The following is an 8,202-nucleotide window of genomic DNA, read 5'->3' as shown; positions in this document are numbered from 1 at the left end:
GGGCAGCTGGATTGTAGCACCTAGCTACAACCAGATGCAATCGGCTACACCAGGCACCAAAGCCTGGTGACACGGTTCCTACTTCTCTGCCTGCACATAGCATCCAAGTGCATCACTTCCTAAACATCCAGCACTCCCAAATTCAGCAAGCAGCAGCAGAACTTGCTGGCACTTGTCACTTCTGAAAGTCAGGTTTCAGCTGCACCTCAAGCTTCATAGGAATTTTTGCAGGTTGGAGCAAAACTGAGGGATTAGGTTCAACAATATACATGAATTTCACTCAAATTAGCTGAGATAGACATGGCAAGTGATGCTCCTCTGCCTAGGGCTCTGTCTCCTGTTGGGTCAGGTCAACATCAGTGCAGCCACGTGTCCACCCTGGCAGCAAAGGAAGACAGCAACAGGGGCACCCCAGGTTACAGCATGGCATCCTGGAAACACAGCAAGGAGACAGGCAGAGAAATCTCAAGGTTTGAAAAGCATGTAAAAGCATATGTTTCCATTTGCGTTTGTGGCCCTATGGCATTAATAGGATGTGAATAGTTCAACAGGATCTTATGTGCTGCAAGAGCACAATCTGGTCACCTTCAGGCCAAAGTACTGTTTCTAATGACGTTTCAAACTAAAATATCACCCTTATTTTTCTATATTGCTCTTGCTTCTTTTATATCCAATCTGGTATTTTTTTCCTTCTTTTTTTGTGGTCTACTGATATATATTTGAAGCAAATTCTGGACTTTACACTGACCTCAGCCCATCAGTCTCTGCAGTTGCAATAGTCAGAGCACCAGCTGCATGGAGGCCATAGGGTGAACTGGAGATGGGGTTCATGAGGGCTGGAGGGCAGAGGGTTTCCCGCATTGCCCGCACTGCCCAGTGCTGGAGTCACTGTCCTACGTTTTCAAGAATGTGGACATGGTTTAGTGGGCACAGTGGTGAAGAGTAGACACTTGGACTAAACGATTTTAGCAGGCTTCTCCAACCTTTATTATTCTATGATTCTGTGATTTTAAGTATCTGTTTATTGAGCACTAGGGACTGATCTGCCCAGAGCACTGGGGAGTCCCTGCAATTTCTTCTATGCTGGGCATCAGGGCATGGCTGGAGCCACGGGAAGTCTCCATTCCATGATGATTATGGAAAGTTCCAAGAGGTCCTTCAGCTTTCCCACGGGCAGATTTACCCTTTGGACAGGTCAGTCCCTCCAGCTCACTCCAAAGGCAGCCAGGGCTACCTGTGCTCCCAGCACACCTCTGCTCTGCGCCTCACAGAGGGTGCCTAACACTGCCAAAGAGATACTCATGGCACAACAAACACACACACCAAACTGCACAGAAGGAAAGATTTATTCCCTAATTGCTTCCTAGTGCATACTGAAGCCAGAATCAGCAAGGAATTGAGCCCAAGGAGTACTAACAGGACACGGAAAGGAGACTGACTCGAAATGCCCAATTGGGGGTCCCAGTCCAGTTGTGTTTTGAAACAGAGGGCAAAAAGTGAGCACGAAAGAGGCAGTTTGGTTTAGAAAGAAAACCCAAGCTTTTAAAATTCAGCTTTGAAGTTGCTTTTCTTTCTTTTCCTATCTCATTCTTCTCTGGTGAACATGTGGGCAATACGTATTTGTACTGCAGTTCCTTCTGAATACTTTGTGAGCCCATCTGTGTCCCTCACCACCCTCCACACCTCTGGAGTTGCAGCAGAAGGGGCTCAGTGCTTACCAAAGGAGACCACAGCAAAGCACTGCCTGTTACTCATGTTTGATAAAAGCAGCATCAGAACATCTGATTTTTTTGCAGACATTTCAAATGAGCTCAAGGACCTGTTTCCCTTGTGACACCACAGCAAAAATATAAATAAAAAATGGTTTCCTGTTACAGTGGCTGTTATAAAAGTACCAACAGTCAAAGATTCTGTAAATAACTTTTAAATTATGATCATGCAGTGTCAACAGGACATCCTGTGCAATGCCCTTAGCTAAGGAGCATCTCCGCTGTGAGTGAGTCCTGCTGGCAGGGCAGTGCTTGCAGCACCACCCAACAGCACCATTGAACCCAATGGTTCTAGAGCACAGCACTGCAGGAAGCTCAGCTCTGAGCCATGCCAATGACACACAGTTGGTTACCTCCAGTTCCCATGTCACTGTTAAAGAGATAAGGGGAAAGGCAACTCAGAAAGCAAATGGCATCCTGGGCTCCATCAGAAGAAGGGTAGCCTGTAGGGATAGGGAGGTGATTGTCCTTCTCTACTCTGCCCTTGTGAGGCCCCATCTGCAGTACTGGGTCCAGATCTGGGGTCCCTGATACGAGAAAGACGGAGCTGTTGGAGAGGGTCCAGAGGAGGGCTATAAAGATGATCAGGGGGCTTGAGCACCTTCCCTATGAAGACAGGCTGAAGGAGCTGGGCTTGTTCAGCCTGGAGAAAAGAAGGCTGCAGGCTGACATCACTGCAGCCTTTCAGTACCTAAAGGGAGCCTAAAACAGGATGGGAATCAACTCTTTGAAAGAGTAGATGACAGCAGGACAAGGAGAAACGGGTTTAAGTTGAAAGGGGGAAAATTTAGGTTGGATATCAGGAAGATTTACCAAGACAGTGGTGAGGTGCTGGAACAGGCTGCCCAGAGAGGCTGTTGATGCCCCGTCCCTGGAGGTGTTCAAGGCCGGGTTGGATGGAGCCCTGGGCAGCCTGGTCTGGTATTAAATGTGGAGGTTGGTGGCCCTATATGCAACTGGGGGGTTGGAGATTCATGATCTTTGAGTCCCTTCCAACCCAAGCCACTCTCTGATTCTATGATCCTCTGACTCATGAGCTGGGAAGATGAATTTATGTCCTACACCAAGATCTGACCAAGCTGCACTTGCAAGGAAAAAAAAAAAAAAAAAAAAAAAAAAAAGGAAGCTTGAAAAGGCAGTCACTGAAGTTCACGCTTTGTAATGAAAATAACAAATACACAAAGCGGAGCTACTTAGGCTGTGCACAATCAGGGCACGAATGATGCACACGAAACGGCGAAGCAAAGCGCTCCGCAGCGCAGCACGAGCAGCCAAACCCGCGCAGCCCACGCGCAGTAGCGCGAAAACCGCAGCGCACAGCCGGCACTGCGCCAGCGGCGCGCGCCCGCGCCCGGCCCCGCCCCGCGCCTCTCCATTGGCCCCCGGCTGTGACGTCACCGTGTTGCTGGGTGGAAAAGCGGTGACGCAGGGCGGGCGCGCGGATGCGGCGGGTGGAGAATGAATGGGGTGAGGGGCGAAGGGGCGAAGTGGCGAAGGGCGCCGGCACGTGCAGCCCCGAGGGAGCTGAGCTCCGCACGGGAGGGAGAGAAGCCGGTGGCAGGTCTGCGATCCTCTGCGGGGCGCTCCCGTTGTGTTCCCTACACAGCTGGGTATGATGCGAGGGCTTATCCTGTGACCCTACCAAGATGGACAATGACAGGGAACGTTCTGTCCAGCCACTCTGTGGGGTGAATGAACAAGGCCATCCATCCCACTCACTGATTGCTACCTCGGGAATATATTCCTAATCCAGCGAGTCAGGTTGCTCACTTTGTGCCCAGATCCATTTCACTCAGGAGCTCACAGGCTCACCAGCTCACCTGGTGCTGGGGCCTGTACGGTGTGGCCACCCTGTGCCAGCAGCCAGTATCTCAGCATCTCGTTTTGTTGGCGTGCCATGCACAACCTATGACATGCAATGAACAGCAGGTTGCCACCTGAACCTTCACACGGAGGAGTGAGAACCAAAATAACAAATGCATTTTCAGCTAGGGCAAAGGCAGCAGCCTTTGAATGGGAACTGCTGGATTAACTCATGACTCAGCTGGCTGAACGCTGCGGCACATGTTGGGCTTAGGGCCGTGGCCGAGGCCGTGCTGGCTCTGCTGAAAGCAGAGCAAAACGTGGGCAGGGCAGCAGGGATGTTGCCTGCTCATCCTCCCTTTGAGTACTGGGATGGTGCTGGGAGACACTGAGCTGGGGCACGGTGCAGGGTGCGCAGTGCAGGGCTGGCCAGCTTTGCCATGCTTGTTGGAGTGGGAGGAAGGAGCCAGCCCAGGCGCCAAAACGTCTGCGAGGCCGCTTAGATCATGATCACAATGTTTTTCTGCATAGGGATCCACGTAAATAGAAGCCATTCATCCAGGCTGAGAGGACTGGCAGCTTTCAGAGTCACCCTGTCCGCTGATACACAGCCACCGTAGGTTTTGCCCTCTCTTTGATTTCTGCCCTCCTCCCCCAGCAGCAGAATTCCCAGGGCATCATCCTCATGAAATGGCCTTTTGTTTCTGGGTGCCCAAAGCTGATGCATCTCTCTGACTCTGCTCCATTTCACTGCCCTGGCTGCTGGTGTCACCTTCCCAGCACCTCCTGGCCCGGGTGGCGTTTCAGTATCACTGTTTTTCCTTTGTAGTCCCACTCCTGCCAGCCAGAAACCAAAATCCTTGCACTTGCCTGGCCCCAGCCACCATCAGCGGGCCTCCTGTTGCCCAGCCACTGGCTGTGGGCTGATTAGAGCTCGGAACACACTGCCAAGCCATTGGTTCAAAATGCCTGGCTCTTTGATAGAATCACAGAATGAACTGAGTTGGAAGGGACCCCAAAGATCACCAAGTTCCAACCTCCCTGCCATAGGCAGGTTTGCCAACCTCTAGATCAAATACCAGATGAGATTGCCCAGGGCCCCATCCAACCCGGCCTTGAACACCTCCAAGGATGGGGCATCCACAACCTCTCTGGGCAGCCTGTTCCAGCACCTCACCACCCTCTTGGTAAAGAACTTCCTCCTCATATCCAACCTATATCTTCCCTATCACTATTTACAGGTGTAAAAAGTTGGTTTCCTTCCTGTTTATAATCTCCCTTTAAATATTGGAAGGCTGTAATAAGGTCTCCCCAAAGCCTTCTCTTTTCCAGGCTTAACAAGGCCAGTTCCTCCAGCCTACTGATAATCTTCATGGCCCTCCTCTGGACTCTCTCCAAAAACTCCATGTCTTTCTGATGCTGGGGGCCCTGGACCTGGATGCAGTACTCCAGCTGGAGCCTCTCATTCAGGTACGTTGCTGTGATCCCTCTCGCTGTGAAGCACAGTTTTGGCTGTGGTGTCATCTGATCTCACCTCTGCAGGGTCTCCAGGTTTTCTCTTTTTTTCCTTAATACTCTAAGGGAAGAGCCTCTAGCCACTCTAGGTTGCAAGTCTTCAGGATCTTCACTGGCAAGAGACATTAATAAAAGTGCAAAGAATGACAACTATCCATAGATTTTTTTTCTGTATGTATAGTTATGCAATAGCTCACGCATATCTCACTGCTTCTCAGGATACTCTGCTTGTCAGTTCACCATGAACATCGAGCTAGCTTCAGCCAGCAGCTGTGAATAGCTCTTAGCATACTGCTTATTTGCCTGAGCCTTCAGCAGTGCAAGGAACCCACAGCACATGCTCCTGTCATCCTCCTGAAAAGTAATGAGCCAAGTGTTAGCACTTCTGCAACAGTTTGAGTGGGAAAGTTGCAAGCCTGCCACATGTGCATAATATTGCATGGTGCAAGCACGTTTGGACAAAAGCCATTCAATGAATCTGTTTTGTCACAGTGCAGCTGCACTACATCCAGCCTCTTGCTGCACTGTGGTTGTGCTCAGGTCCGAGCATGAGCTTTGCACCCAGATGCCTGTCCGCAGGTGCAGTGCCCCTGGCAGTTCTGCAGTGATCAGTGACAAGTTCCAGCTGTCCTTTGCATCTGTCCAAGCAAACACAGGCACCAGGTTTCAGCACAGGCCGTGCCCATGCCTCGGTTACCCACAGCAAGAATCATTCTCCTCGTTTGATAGCTTTCATGGATGGATGTACCCCAGGTGCTGGGGTAGGAGGGGGAGGTGGGGGGGCACGCAGCTTTTTCCCTGAGCTAATGAGAGTGGCAGCTAATTAGATGGACAACATCCCACCAGGCCTTTTACCTCTCCTAAGAGATCCTGCCTTGACTAATCAAGCCAGCACAAACGGCAGGAAAGCATTGATAGCAGAAGAAAATGAGATCACCCCAGAACTATCACACTGCCTTTCTGGGTGAGCAGAACATAATTTATCTCCCTCAGTCACTCAGATAACTCCAGATATGCTGTGCTGAGCTCTTCCCATTGGTGCCATTCTCCGGCACTCAGTTGTCATATCAGCTTTGTTCTCAATTTAGGCATTTTCTGGCTTTACTTTCTCTGCAGCTTATCAAGTAGTAGGCACTGTTCTTCATAACTCCTAAGATAACTACTCTTTCTGGACTTTTGTTTTTGCCATTCAACACCTTTCATGAATGGATCTCACTTGCTCCTGGAAGCAAAAAGCCCTGAAAGGGGATAGCAAGAGGCAGGTGGGCTTTAATTCCCCTGCCCTCTCCTTGTCCATTACAGCTTCATAAAGCCTGAAGACCTCCAGAGCAGTTCCAGGAGTGGGAAAGGAGAACCCAATCTGACAGAATCACAAATCCATGCTGTGGGTTTATTTCTGAACAGTGTCATCTCTCCATTGTCCCAGTGGGCAGAAGGAAAACTGGCTGCAGAAGGGACGTGCTTAGAATTCATTTTGCCAGATTCCAACTGTGGCACATTTTCTGATGAAAGAAGTGCAGCCTGTGTTTGATGAAGGAGACATCAGTGCCATTTCAACCTCTGCCTTTATGAAGCTTCTTTTGTCCTTTGGCAGGTTTTGGGCAGCTCCTTGTCTGCACCTTCAGCTGGGCCATCACTTGCAGCACAGCACTGCTGCTTTACTTAAAGGGAAACTAAATCTCCTGCCTGAGAACTATATGGGAAAATTTGCTTTGCATGAGCTGGCTGTGAAGAAGCAAATTCCCTGCTCAGCAGCAGAACGTGCCTATGAATAGTCCCTGTGTAAACAGGGTTGCACATTGCAGAACGGCATCGGGCATGCTTTCCACCAGCCATCTCTTCCTGAAATTCAATAGACATTGATATTTATATCCAGCCTTTGAGGTTTAGCATGCTTCAGCACAAATATACATTTATTAATACCGCAATACTTTGGGTCTTACTGACTCCCACTGAGTCTTATTTCACTCACAGGTACACTCTTTTTCCTGGACTGTCATGCTTGAAATAAGCTAAGCCAAGAGTGGATGATCTTTCAGCAGAACAAGTAATTTGCTGAAGGCTCCATTCAGCAATATTTTCCTTATTTCAGTTGATCAAAGTGCTGTTTAAGCAGAGGGCTATGTTCTGCCCAGCAGCAGAGTGGTGTTACTGATATATGGCAGCAGTGGTCGCAGCAGCAGGGATTTGAGTGCCCATTGACAAAGCAGAGAGATCAGGAATCTGGCCCAGCATCCTCAAAATAAGAATGCTGGGAATAGAGCTATGCCAAGGAAGAATTTGGCCCATACTGTTTCTGAAATGAAGAAGCCAAATAATACAAAGATGTGAGCGGATCTGTAGTCTGTTTATAAGAAAATCCATGATTTATAGAGCCCAGCAAGAGGAAGGTTAAGCTTCAAGAGCAATACAGAATAACAAAAAGAAGTTATTTCTCCCTGTAAAAAGACACTGTAATAGAAATGAGGACGAATAAAATTCCCAAGATGTGACTTTGCTGTGGATTACAATCCTGTTATGCATTGTAGATCCTTTGCAGATCACACTGTTGTGCTGTACGAAGGCATCAGTCTGCTTATAAAACAATTGTTTCCCTGATTCTGCTGCCCAGCATCTTCCTGAATCTGTGTCAATATAAATGCTTCTGCAGCAAGAGTAAGTAGCCAGGTCTACATGCCTGAGGTTCAGTCAGATGTGATGATGTTACTCATTTAATTGCCCAAACAGGAGCCAGGTCCCACCATCTCCTGATGCGGGGCTCCACTGCTGGAGCTGGGGCTGCCGGCTCTTTCCCAGCAGAACAAGGTGCATTGCTTGCATCCTGCCTTTCCCTTCCTGCAGCATCATAAATAGAGCTTGTGCGCTCTGCAGAGCTGGGCTGAAATAGGTCAGTCTTCGAAGGCAGATCTGCTTACAGGAGTCACTCTTTTCCGTCAGGCAGTCGGGCAGATCCCCAGAGGAGTGTTTCTTTAAGGCTGAATTGCAGAATTCAAGATTTCTCCTGTCCAGGAATGTTCCTGGCATTTTGCTGGTGTTTGATGAAAGAAGAAACATGCCATGCAGACAAGCCTTCAGCGCTGAGCCTGTTTTGCTGGGGAGGATCCCATGTGCTGAC

At 49.3% G+C, this 8,202-nt stretch overlaps 1 long non-coding RNA gene across 1 annotated transcript; it reads left to right on the top strand.

Moving 5' to 3' along the window:
* Positions 1-3,968: 3,968 nt before the first annotated feature.
* Positions 3,969-8,121, top strand: LOC128074957 (uncharacterized). Its single transcript, XR_008203534.1, has 3 exons — positions 3,969-4,188; positions 4,905-5,042; positions 8,025-8,121. It is a non-coding gene; the product is annotated as an uncharacterized LOC128074957 (long non-coding RNA).
* The last annotated feature ends 81 nt before the right edge of the window (positions 8,122-8,202 follow it).

Source organism: Tympanuchus pallidicinctus, unplaced genomic scaffold (assembly GCF_026119805.1).
Source record: "Tympanuchus pallidicinctus isolate F22 unplaced genomic scaffold, pur_lepc_1.0 scaffold11, whole genome shotgun sequence".
In the NCBI taxonomy this organism is placed as follows: Eukaryota; Metazoa; Chordata; class Aves; order Galliformes; family Phasianidae; genus Tympanuchus; species Tympanuchus pallidicinctus.
Note: the sequence above shows the minus strand (reverse complement) of the source record. Positions and strands in the feature narration are given on the sequence as shown.